The sequence below is a fragment of the Candoia aspera genome, chromosome 5 (genome assembly GCF_035149785.1).
Source record: "Candoia aspera isolate rCanAsp1 chromosome 5, rCanAsp1.hap2, whole genome shotgun sequence".
NCBI lineage: Eukaryota > Metazoa > Chordata > Lepidosauria > Squamata > Boidae > Candoia > Candoia aspera.
In genome coordinates, this window is record NC_086157.1 from 60,174,459 (window position 1) to 60,186,500 (window position 12,042).

A 12,042-nucleotide genomic window follows, 5' to 3' on the forward strand; every position below is an offset into this window, starting at 1 on the left:
TCAGCCTTACATGTTTTAATTCTTTAAAATTGCATCTCTTATTGAAACTGATAGGAGAATATTAATTAGCTAGCATTGGGGTTGGTGTAATATAGCCAATGGCAGAAGCATAGGCTTGGATCCTATAAGTTGCTAGAGTGCTCCATTGTACCTAGGAACACTTTATTCTGCCACAGCTCTGGAAGATCACTGAACATCAGGGAACCTGATGGGAATGGAAACAGAGGAAGAACCCAGCATGGTTATTCTTGCTTTATTTTCTTGCATGATTAAACTTGGCTTTAAAATGCCTTGAGGGGAGGTATAGTAAGTTTCTTCCCTATAACAATAATTACTTCGACTTCTCAGTAACATGCTCCATAACTTAACTATCCCTAAACCTTCCCTCAGTCAATGAATAATTGAGGTTTATTTTATTAATGTAAGGCAATTATCCTTTGGGCATATTCAGCCAATTGATATCACCAGTTGAAGCTGAAAAGCTAAGTTTTGATGCAAGGCTGATCCGGGGGAAGACTCTAGGATGCCAAACTAGGTTTTCTGGGTGTTGTCCTGACTTGGCCCATTGTGAGATCACTGGCTCAACAACTCTGGCTTTCCAAAATGAGGAATTAGCAGACTAGTTGTTCAACACGTCTAGCTTGCTGAGGTTTAAACCATACTGCCTTCTAGGGTGAAGAAACAGATGTTCTTGTTTACTTGTCATCCAGTCTACTAGCATATTGTAATCATCTATTGAAAGGCTGTGGTATTACAGTTGTCATCAGAGCCTGAAGACTTGACTGCTTTTTTCTAGAAAAACTTTACATATAAATTTAATTAGTTTGATTGCTAAGAATTACCAAATAATGAGTTAGTCCTTAGAGTGCCACTGAATGGAGACAACTGAGTCAAGTAGAGAGCTGGTGCTTATTTAGACATTCTTCAAGGGCAGACTGTATTGTTTGTGTGTTTTTGGTAAAGTATGATGAACCTATGCTTAGCTACCATACTGTCACATGTTTAAGTCTTCTTGGATATTCAAGGTGCCAGCCTTATGAAGTCAAACATGCACTTAATTAATAGGCTCTATTTCTACAACATGCCTAATTGGGTCAATGGGTGGTGATGGTGTTTTATGTAAACACCAAAAAAGGTCAGTTGACCTACTCAGTTAACCCTGAGGGGTTAGGTAAAATAGACCTAGTCTTGCATAAACTAACTCCACCCTGTCAAATAATCCTCCCCTATCCCTACAGTGTACCAGGGAGATAACTGTCCCTTTTGATGTGTAATTGGGGCCAGTCCTAGAGATCATTCATGACAACAAAGCCTCTCTAGGCATTCCATTGCTGGTATCTTTGGTTTTCAACCCATCCACAGTGATAGAGATGAGGGGAGGTGAAAAAAGGTAAAAAAGGGCGTAGGGAGTACATACAGCTGTGGCAGAAGCTAGCCATGATAGTTGTTCTCTCACAAATTTCCCAAGAGGTTGTTTAATTCAGAGAGCAGCACATAATTCTGTTGAAGCACAGATTGTTCATTATGGTAATGGAGGCAGCAGGAACAAATCTAAAAGCAGGTGGGGATGCAGTGTCTTTATGTAGAATTATGCAAATTAGAATGTACGTATGATTAGATATAGCAACAGGTATTTGATTGGATATTGCAACATAGTATGTTTTAGTGAGATAATGACAGAGAGGTAATGAGGGAAGTTCTACAAAGAAAATAAACAAAGGCTGTGTTCTATGAATTAGTTACATCAGTGCTTCCCAAACCTGGGTAAATTACCCAAAATTGGGTAAAAGTGGTTTTTCTCTGGGTAACGACACATGAACCCATTACCCAATCATAACAGGGACATTTAAACTGACTTAAAGTGTTTTACCTACATTGGGTAAAAAAGACTTTCTGATAAGCGGTTTGGGAAGCACTCAGTTACATTCTTACTGGGCTATTTTAAGTGTTGTCACCTACCATCCTTGCTTTTCAAAGCTGTTGTTGTATCCTTTTATAGTTTAGCAACTTTCTTGTGTCTAAATGTTTTATGACTGAGCTGATGGTTTTATTTCCCCCAGAACAGATAATACAGAAAGGGGAACCTTTGCTTATCTAACCACCACCATACTTTCTCCAGCAACTTGGTAATGTGGTTAGTTTGGTTGTAACTTAGTATATTGGATGAAACCAGTAATTTGGGTTGGTAAGCTATAGCCTGCATTAAATTATGACAGTACTTTCCTTGGTATCTCCCTTCTTTCTCTTTTTTAAAAAGCAAGTATTTTAATTAAAAATTCAGAAATTGAAAGGAAGAGTATAGCAAGTCCTCTTGAAGAAAATTTCTATTACCAAGGTTGCCTCTGGGCCCCAAAGAGATCTCCCATAGGCAATGTTTAAAAAATAAAATGGTGGATGACTGCGACCCAGTATTGGTATATGTGCCCCTTGACTAGAGAAAGGGTGGGAAGGAATTGCTAAAACATTTAACACTATGGCAACTATTTTGTGACTGTGCTCATAACATCTTTTCAAAATTCCAAATCTGCCTATCAGGCCAATGTGGTTAAGAAACACTGAGAACTGAGCCAGTCAAAAGACATAGTTAAACCGATATATGCATCTAGTTAGTCAAGTGTGGACTTTGGTTTTCATATCTATTGCTTGTGTAGATTATTTTGATAGATGATTCTGTTGAAGCATGACTTTAGAGGCACGCACTTTTTGGCATCTCACCCCTATTGACATCAAGGGATAGTGAGATATATACTAGAATTTATAGAGTTACTCCATATCGCCTGTTTGTTTTTCAGTCTGAGTGCTCTTTGTTTAGGAGATGGCTAATCTCAGGGTATTCCTTATGCCTTTGCTCTTGGGATACACACACACAGAGCCTTTTACTCACTGACTCTGTTATTTATTTATTTATTTATTTCTCAAATTTTTATTACTGCCCATCTCCCCCCAAACAGGGACTCTGTTCCTGATAGGATATTGCTTTATCTCTTCTCCTTTCCGTGTATTTCTTGTTTCATTCATCTTTGCACAGGCTAGATTCCCACTGTCAAAAATACTTGTAAATTTACTTTCAATGTTACTGTATACTCAACAAGATAACAATTTTATCTGCCAGACACCAAGTGTCCAATAGACAAAAAAGCAAAATAAAATAAGACACAGCCAGTGGATTTTAACCACTTTTCTCCTATGACTTATTGTCAAGTGTTTCTTTTCCACCAATATTCTTGGCTGCCTAGCAGCTCTGGCTTAGTCATTCAGATGCCTTTAAACTTACTTATGAGACAGATGTTGGCTAAGGGAACGTTCCTTGTGCAAACATCTGCCCAGGATATGCCAGTCATGAGACTCTGTGGTAAACCTTTCTGGTTTCTTGTTGGCTGAATACACATTACTGCCAGTTCTAAGGAAGAGAACTTCCTGTAAATCTCTTCCATAAAGAAAATTCTGGTTCCCATTCTTCTTGATGAAAGAAAGAAAGAAAGAAAGAAAGAAAGAAAGAAAGAAAGAAAGAAAGAAAAAGAGAGCTAAGCCATACTTTCACCCAGTAGCATAACACTTGCTGTTCTCTGCTTCACAGAGCAACCCTACATCTGTTTATTCAGAACTGATTCTCACAATGCTCAATGGGGATGACTTTCCAAAGTAAATGTATGAAGGATTGCAACTTGCTGCTTTTCCATTCAGTCTGGTCAGTTCCCTGGATGATAGTTAGGATTCAACTCCAGCATGAGACTGTGAAGTGTGTTCCCCACTTGTTTTGTAGTGCAGTTAATAGTACAGTTATTATAACAAAAGCTTCTTTGGTAGCAAACCCAGTGACCTGTTTTGGCTGTACTCCAGCTCTAAATTTCCATCCTGTTACTCAGCAGTAGGTGCAACCAGCTAATGACGTCAGCATTATAGCCAGAGGCCCTTTTTTCTCTTAACATGTAATAATTTTCAGATGTTGGCAGCTCATTGTGGTGCCTGAGTTGAACCTCTGTCTGAGTGCCAAACCACAAAGCACATATCACTTTTACAATCTACAATTCCTGGAACCGAATGATGCCTTAAAACAGTCAGTGTATGAAAATGAATACACACTATTCCTATCTTGGCAGCTTGCCCACTACTGTTGCTGCTGCCACAAGCTGCGTCCTTGATACAAAATTTTCTTACTAGATAGCACACCAAGAAGTTCTTAATTATTCACCTTCGTTGTATGAGATTGTCTAATCTGAAGGGGGATGTTTTGTATTGCTGCAAGTTTATATAAATGGGTTCACAGAAGCTCAGTGAACATTTCTCACTTTTTTCTTCCTTAAAAATCATTAGCTTGAAAATGCCATATAAAAACCAGTTAAATGAAGGCCTTTTCTTTCTTTGATCTTTTTAAGTTCAGGACACCTTTGAGCATGAACCAATCACTGTAGAGCCATTCTTATCACTGGATCAAAGGGACATGCAAATACATGACTTTGTTTGCATCATGCACCTTGCATATAGTAAACTCATAATAGTATAATCTCTCCATCTTGTTTCTGATTATCAGAGATCCATCAAAACTGTCACATTCATTTTCTAAGCTTGTTGAGAAGTTAACTTTAGTTCTGTTAGTGATAATGGAATGTTAGGGTCTTTCCAGGGATGGCTTGCTATTGCAACAGAATAAAGTCAGGGTGTGGCATAATAGAAAGGACTAATCAAGACTGGCAGACTTTGACATGGAGCTGACTGGTTTCCCATGTGGATTTGAAGCATCCATAAAATCCACTTCTCTTGCGTCGTATCACTATGCGGAAATAGATTGAAACTCTGTTAACAAGTTCTTAGATGCACTTCTCCTGTGCATCTCCCTACAGATGCCACAACTAAGTGTCCACATCTTGACTGCAGAACACCTATGATGTGAATTAAACTTTTAATAGATCATAATATTAAGCTAATTGATCCTAAGGCAAATATGTGCCTGTAACTTAATATGCAGAGAAGCAGCATTCAATAAACTTTGGTGCGTAATTAGATTTTTTGACAGCATGTAAGAGATGTCATGTGGGTGGCTTCTTTCTTCATAAAATGGCTGCCATTGTGGGTGTGGCCAATCTAAAAACAACTAGTGAGACCATTCCCTACCATTCCATTTAGTTCCCAAGATGTTTTCTATCAGCTTATCTTCATTCCAAAGAAAGTATTCAGCTGTAGTTATGCATCATTTTTTAAGGATGTGTACATGGGTTATGTGGAGCTCCAAAGCATTTTTGTAAGTAAAGATGATGTTAGAGGCTGACATTTTCTCTTGAAGCATGCCAGTTTTCCTCCTCACTTTTTAAAAATAAAATAAAATAATACCTTTAAAACGTAAAGTCAGATGGGACAGGTAACTTGCCATGTACCTAGGGAGATATCCATGGGGACACTGCTGTACACAGAGAAAAATCTGCTCAGGTTATAACTCAATATAATTGGCCTGGTGTTTAAATCAGGGGACCTTAATAATTTTATTCCCTTAAAATGGCATATTTTTGTGGTTGATCTCAAGAGGCTCATATCCCCATCTGTATTAATGTGAGTCAAAATACTTTAATACGTTTGACCAAAAAAGCCATAAAAAGGCTCTCTTAAATGATATTTCATAATTTACTGTACTGTAACTTTTTAATGACAGCAGTGTTTAATCCATGGAGGGAGAAGGAGAATGAAGACTACAAACGCAGAAGTAATTAATATCTTGGATAGTAGCTGCAGTCATAGAAATGGTTACCTCAACATCCTCTTCGTTGGTTGAGAGTATAGCAGAAGTGGACAAGGCAGCACAACTGGCCTTTGACTTCTTTTTGAAAGCTCTCCATATCGAACCAATTACAGTTCCTGACAAGAGTGATTTGTCCTTTCCTCCAGCTGAAAGGAAAAGAAGAGGGAAGCCATTTCCAGGATTGCAAGAACAGTTACACTCACTGTGTGAATGGTGGCAAAAAGACATACCCACATGATATTTACATGGATGATTGTACTGAAGAACAATCAGTATGTACTCTGTATGTATGTTGGTTTCTATTGCGATCCCAGACTATGCTAGCACAGGGTTCAGAAACAAATGGAAGCCAACGTGTTAATAACTGTGCACACAAACTTCCCTTCAGTGGTTCATTTGCGGAACACATGCAGTGGCATCTGTAACTAGCCATGATGATATCATTGTGCAGCTGGCATAATTATGCAATTATGTCATGACATCTGACACAAGTAAGTGGTCCTGTCATTTGTGTCATTGTTTGCTTTTCTTTACCTCCTCTGGACATCAATAGAGAATGTGTGGATGCTTGCCTAAAAAACTCAGCTTCTCCTCAATCAACTTTTGATCAACTTTTTTTTTTACTTCTAAGTTGCTGTATTGGTGGAAAACGTACTCCAGTATGGTTCCCTTTTACAATTTGGGAAGTAATCACCATGTCCCCTGCCTCTTGTGTTACACACTCATTCCGCTGGTGGTAGCAAGCGCTAAAATCATTTCTGAAGTACAATTAGTAGGAACAAAACAAAGGAAAAGTGGTTTGGGTTTATAGTACACTGGAAATTATTCACAAGTTGAATGGATTGTGATGTGACAGGACTCATACTCCTAAGCTTTCTGTGTTTTTAAATGTTTGGTAGTGTTAGTTTTTTTCAGTTTACCAATACCCTCTCTCAGCTTATTCTACCAACTTCCAACAGCTTTATTGATTTTAAAAATGCACTTGCTCTATTTATTTAACTAACATACAAAAATATAAATACATAGAAGAGAAATAACATCACTACAGTCAGGATAAGGACCTCAAATAATATAATAGGAGTTACTTTCATTAGACAACTCAAACTAAAGTTTCTGCTAATACTTGTACAACCCTTCTCTTGTAAGAAACTCTACATGCAATTGCTGAGCTCAGATCTCTTTGCCACTTGATGCCCGTCACACATCTTCTGAAAACCAATTTAGCTTTGTCCATCACTCCCCCCACCTCCATGAATGATTAAATCTTGCTCAAAAGATTTCACCTGGGGTGAAACTGGTAGAATTACTGCACATCAATATATAATAAGATTGTTACCAGCTTATGTTTTAGGATTGGCCAGTAATTTTTATCAAGACCTGAATCATATGATTGATATGCAGGCTAAACAGTGTAAAGTCTAGGTTATATTCCATTCTGTATCAGGTTAGGGAAGGAAATCTGCCTCGCATTATTGTGTCAGATCTCCTTGTAAAGTAACAGTTTGACTAAAAGAAATATTTTATTAAAAGAAATATGTTATTTTTTTACAGTCTGCAGTAGAAGCTACAAGCGTCTTCCATAATGCACATGTGAGCGTTCTATTTCCAAGCATAATTCAGAATAATAGCACTCTTGGCTTACAGCCCCAGACACTTGGAACCAGAGTTTTGCATCCACCAGGCCTGTCCTTTGTTATTGTCTTTCGGGGCACTTTACACAGTTGAGGTGAGAATGCAACTTTTCTGGAATAACACTATGTTTATGGAGTTTTATACCAGCAAGAGGCTATCTTGTCACCTATTCTTTTATTTGTTTCTGCATTAGGTAAATACTTCCCCACCCCCTAAGCATTTAACATCTATAGGCTTATGGGTGCAATTCAAAGTGCTACCATCTATAAAGTCTTTCATGACACAAGGCTAGCCTATTTGTGAGACCACCTATCTCTGGTTCGGCTCATCCCACAAAATCCAACAAGATGGGCATGCTTGGGTCCCCTCTATGAAACAATGCCACCTAGTGGGACCCAAGAAGTATGCTTTCTCAGTTACAGCGGCTGCCCTTTTGAACAGCATACTGTACTCCTGTGCTTTCGAGATTCATATGTCCCAAACCTTGTTGGCCTTCTGTATGGCTTTGAAAACCCAGTTTCTCCCCAGGGCATTGGGCCAGAACATTAAATGAGCTTGTTCTGAAATGGTTTGGGGGATGTTAACATGATTGTGATTTGACCTTGGTTGTGTCATATTGCACTATGTTTCTTGTGATTTTTATGTTTATCAATTATTTTGTTTTGTGCTTTTGATCCTATGTCAGCCACCCAGAGTCACAATTTGGGTGGCCATAAAAATTGTTTAAGTAAATAAATAATCTGTTAAATTTTAATTTCTGTTTACTAGGGCTATTGGAAATTCACTGATACTTTCTTCTACTTTTAGTGTAATGCAGTCTGTTATTTCTCATAAAGCATCTTAACTGCACTCACAGCAGGAAATTAAGTTTGAGATATTAGCTTCTAAATCTTAGTGATCGCCATAGACAAATGTCTTCCCTCTCCTACATCATTTCTGAAAATGAGTCTGAAGGAAGATAAAGAAGTTGAAAGACATACGTAACATGGATATCTCAAAAATTTACAGTGACAGTTCAAGTATGTAGTTCTTATTAAGGGGATGAGATATGGGCATATATTTTTGCAATATATATTTTAATTATACACATACAGTATATATTTGCTTAAACCTCTCTTTTTATATTACTAAATTTAATTTCAAAACCACATATGAAAAGTAACTTTTTATCTATATTACTTGTTAAACTACAAGCTATTTAATAGCCGCAACACTACATTCATTGGTTTACCTGACCCTGAAAATAGGAGATTCATCTTCTCCATCTACAATATTTATAAGACATGGAATTTTGAGAACAGCACTATTATGTTTACGATAATCCTGCAACTTGGATGTTGTCTGGGAAATTTCTGGAAAGCCTATTAAGTAACTACTAACTTGCCAAAGATAGTTCATCAACAATAATTATTGCACGCATAAAATATTCCATTGAAGCCAAATTCATTGGTGATTATTGTACCTTTTTTTAAAGCAATTCTAGTGATTAAAAAATGTAACTAAGAAAACACATCTTCCTTTTTACCTAACATTCTCAAAATGAAATTGTCCTAATCTTTTTCTGCTTTCAGTGATGTTATAGAATAGCTTTCTCCAGCTGAAGTATTCCAGGTATGTAAAGACTACTCCTCAGGACAATTTTGGGGTTACCAGCTGGGATTATCTGTAGGCAACTGTTGGTGAAGATTGTTATTTAGTTCACTTGCTGACATCATGGTTACTGTATGTGATTAAACTGACTATGCCATTCTTCAGTCTTAAGTACTGCTGTTTAGAAAACCGCTGCTGATTTGCACAACCTTTTAAAATGCATCATCCAATATGTGGGCCATAATGAGAAAGAAACAATCCTACGGGGACTGAACTCCATTTAGTCCCTTTAACAGGCTAATAAGAAGGTGCCTCCTATGAAAGATGACCAGTAATGAGAGTTAATAAGATGACTTTACCTTGGGTGTTCTCAACCCTCAGGAAAAGGGCAGTCAGCCAGATTTCTAAGAGGTGAATGAACTGTCTCATGTTGACAATAACAACTAGATTTTTGCTCCTCCTTGCTGGGGATTGTGCTGTGGAAAGAAGTCTGGTGTGACAGACTTACAGTACATCGTCTCTAGACAGGACAATACACCTGAAAGACAGTTCTGAGACAGAGAGAGATAATTTGATTAAAATCAGAATTACTAACATTTGATAGATTATGATCACAAAATATAAAAAAAGCAACAGACAAGCTACTAGAGGTGAACAAATTCTAAGCTGGCCGCTGCCAACATTGCAAACCTAATGTCCTGGGTTAAAGTACAATGTGCTTGCCCCTGTTCTAGTCAAGCCTGGGCCTAGTAAGACAGTAAACATCTTTTCTCTCTGGGTCAACATATTTAATTTTAATAATAGAAGAAACACTCTTGTAAACTCTCTTGCATTATCAGTTTGGGAAAAATGACCGAAGTCAACATTCTACTGTGCAATTCGACACTAAGAAGTAGATGGGGTCAGTTTGAAAAGAAATACTATCTCTGCACGTGTGGACAGTTAGGTGGGATAAGACGGGGGCTAGATTTGGCAACAGACTGTTCTCTTGTAAAGTTCACACTAAGAAGCATTTTGCATAACCTTATCCTTGATATACCAGTTTTCTGTGTGCAAGTAACATTCCAACATGGGTTTCTCATCGACATATACTGTATAGAAGGGCCACCACTGAAAGCTTCCTTGCCTTACTGTTCCTCCTATTCTCTGTTGCTACTTTGCTCAATTATGGTTTCCTTCTGGCCTAGAGGAAAAAAGGAACAGAGTATTAATATTATGGAAGGAGTGGGTTCATCCACTGACTGACAATGCAGAGGAAATAATCCATGGTGACCACAAGAATAAAGAGGAGAAGATACACACACTGTTTGCATGACACACTTAATTGGGCCATGGGAGACATAGTGTGTCATGCACATAGGAAATGGGATCAATTGGCCCAGTGAAAAATCCCAGAGGGCTAGTTTTAGCCCCAAAAGCCCCAAGTAGGTTTTATAATCAAACTATTTCTCCACAGTCAGCAATGTTTTCAAGCAGCTGGCCAGCACTTAACTAACTCTTTGCACAGCTGTGGCTGAGGCCATGTTCTAGAGCAACCCCACAAAAACAGGGCTTCTTTCCACACTCCATTTCTAGGACCATTTTAGTTTCAACCCCTTGTAGCCACACAGTGTGCGTGTGTATGCTGTGAAATATCAGGAAAGAATGGGAGTGGTTACACTAATAAGGTCTGACCCTGATTACACTGTGGGATTTTTTTTCACTCTGGGGGGAAAAATGTTAAAAAGGCCAGGAAGGGAAAAGGGAAATGTCAGCCACCAGCCTCCTTGCCATTCCTCGGTGGCTGGGAGGACTAAGCATGGTCAGAATATCCCTAATAATCCATTGCCAACACAGAAAGTTGAGGTAAATAATTTGGGGAGGGTCTGTCTATTGTTTAAATACAGCCTAAGAGATGAGCTACTGAACATACTTTGCCATCAACATTTTATACAGCAGTTTTCATGGCACAGTCCAGAAAATCCATGCTCTCATGATGTTTCTGAATATATACTTTTGGCTCTCAATAAAGATACTTTAATAAACTTTAGAATACTAGAATAAACTTTATTCTTCTCTGTGGCAGATCAGCAACAGCCAGTGGTGCTAGATCTATGATATTCTAGAGACAGTGATTGACTCAGCCCTGTGTATTTCTAAACTTGGATGCCTGCCAGGCCAATACTTCCTTGCTTACCAATGACTCAGGAATCCAACTTTATTTTTCAGTTTATAAAATGCTTTCTTATGAGCAATGGCATACAAATCTAAAGAAATTCATTATTTGGAAAGACTTTCTCTGCTTATAAAAAGCAGAAAGAGGAAGACCTGAAACATCATTTGGCTTTTAGCAAGAAAATATTTTAAAAATAATGTTTTAAAACTGAGTCATTCACAAAAGTGTCTTCTTCCTAAAACATAATCTTACATGTGTACATTTTGAGAATATAACTATGTATCCTTGATACCATAGTTATCAGTTTTAAATTCAGAATTTGTGTGTTTTGTAAGAAGGTGAATCAGTAACAAAATTCTTTTCTTTCCACTTTAGAAGGCAACAGGGGCACTTGCAGGCCTGATTAAAAAAAAAATCAAGATGGCAGTCATACGTAAGCAATCAAAGCCCCACCATTTTAATATGTGTCAGATGCATGACACATAGAATTTGAGTGGAGCTTTTCCATGAAGATGCCCCTGAAGGGACATGGCACGGTGGCATGATAGTACCATGTTTTTAGGGTATTCTGATTCATCACAGACAAGTAGTGAAATCACATCTTGCAGCCTGGAACTGTGGGTTCCAGAATTAGAATTCAAAATCTGAGATATTGTCATCCTGTGTCTCATTTATTTCCCTTAGAGTCCTTGCAGACATCCTTTTTAGTCCACCAGCAGGCTGCCACTTCTACTGGTCAGTTTGACAATGTCAAAGCTGTCTGTTTTCTAATCTGTTATTTCGTCAACTGATCATCATCATAATGTCTGCAATGGTAAAGCCATTTTGTCTCTGAAATGTAACATTTCCATTTGAAACCAGGTAAATATGTTATCTGTAACCAGTGCTCTCCACTCCATCTCAGATTTTTTGTATCTTATTCATAGAGCTGTCA

The 12,042-nt window shown here is 37.9% G+C and overlaps 1 long non-coding RNA gene across 1 annotated transcript; it reads right to left on the reverse strand.

Annotated features, from left to right (window-relative positions):
- Positions 1 to 4,355: 4,355 nt before the first annotated feature.
- Positions 4,356 to 9,496, reverse strand: LOC134498332 (uncharacterized). Its single transcript, XR_010068023.1, has 3 exons — positions 9,313 to 9,496; positions 5,741 to 5,877; positions 4,356 to 4,771 (listed from the first exon to the last, which is right to left on the reverse strand). It is a non-coding gene; the product is annotated as an uncharacterized LOC134498332 (long non-coding RNA).
- Positions 9,497 to 12,042: the final 2,546 nt, after the last annotated feature.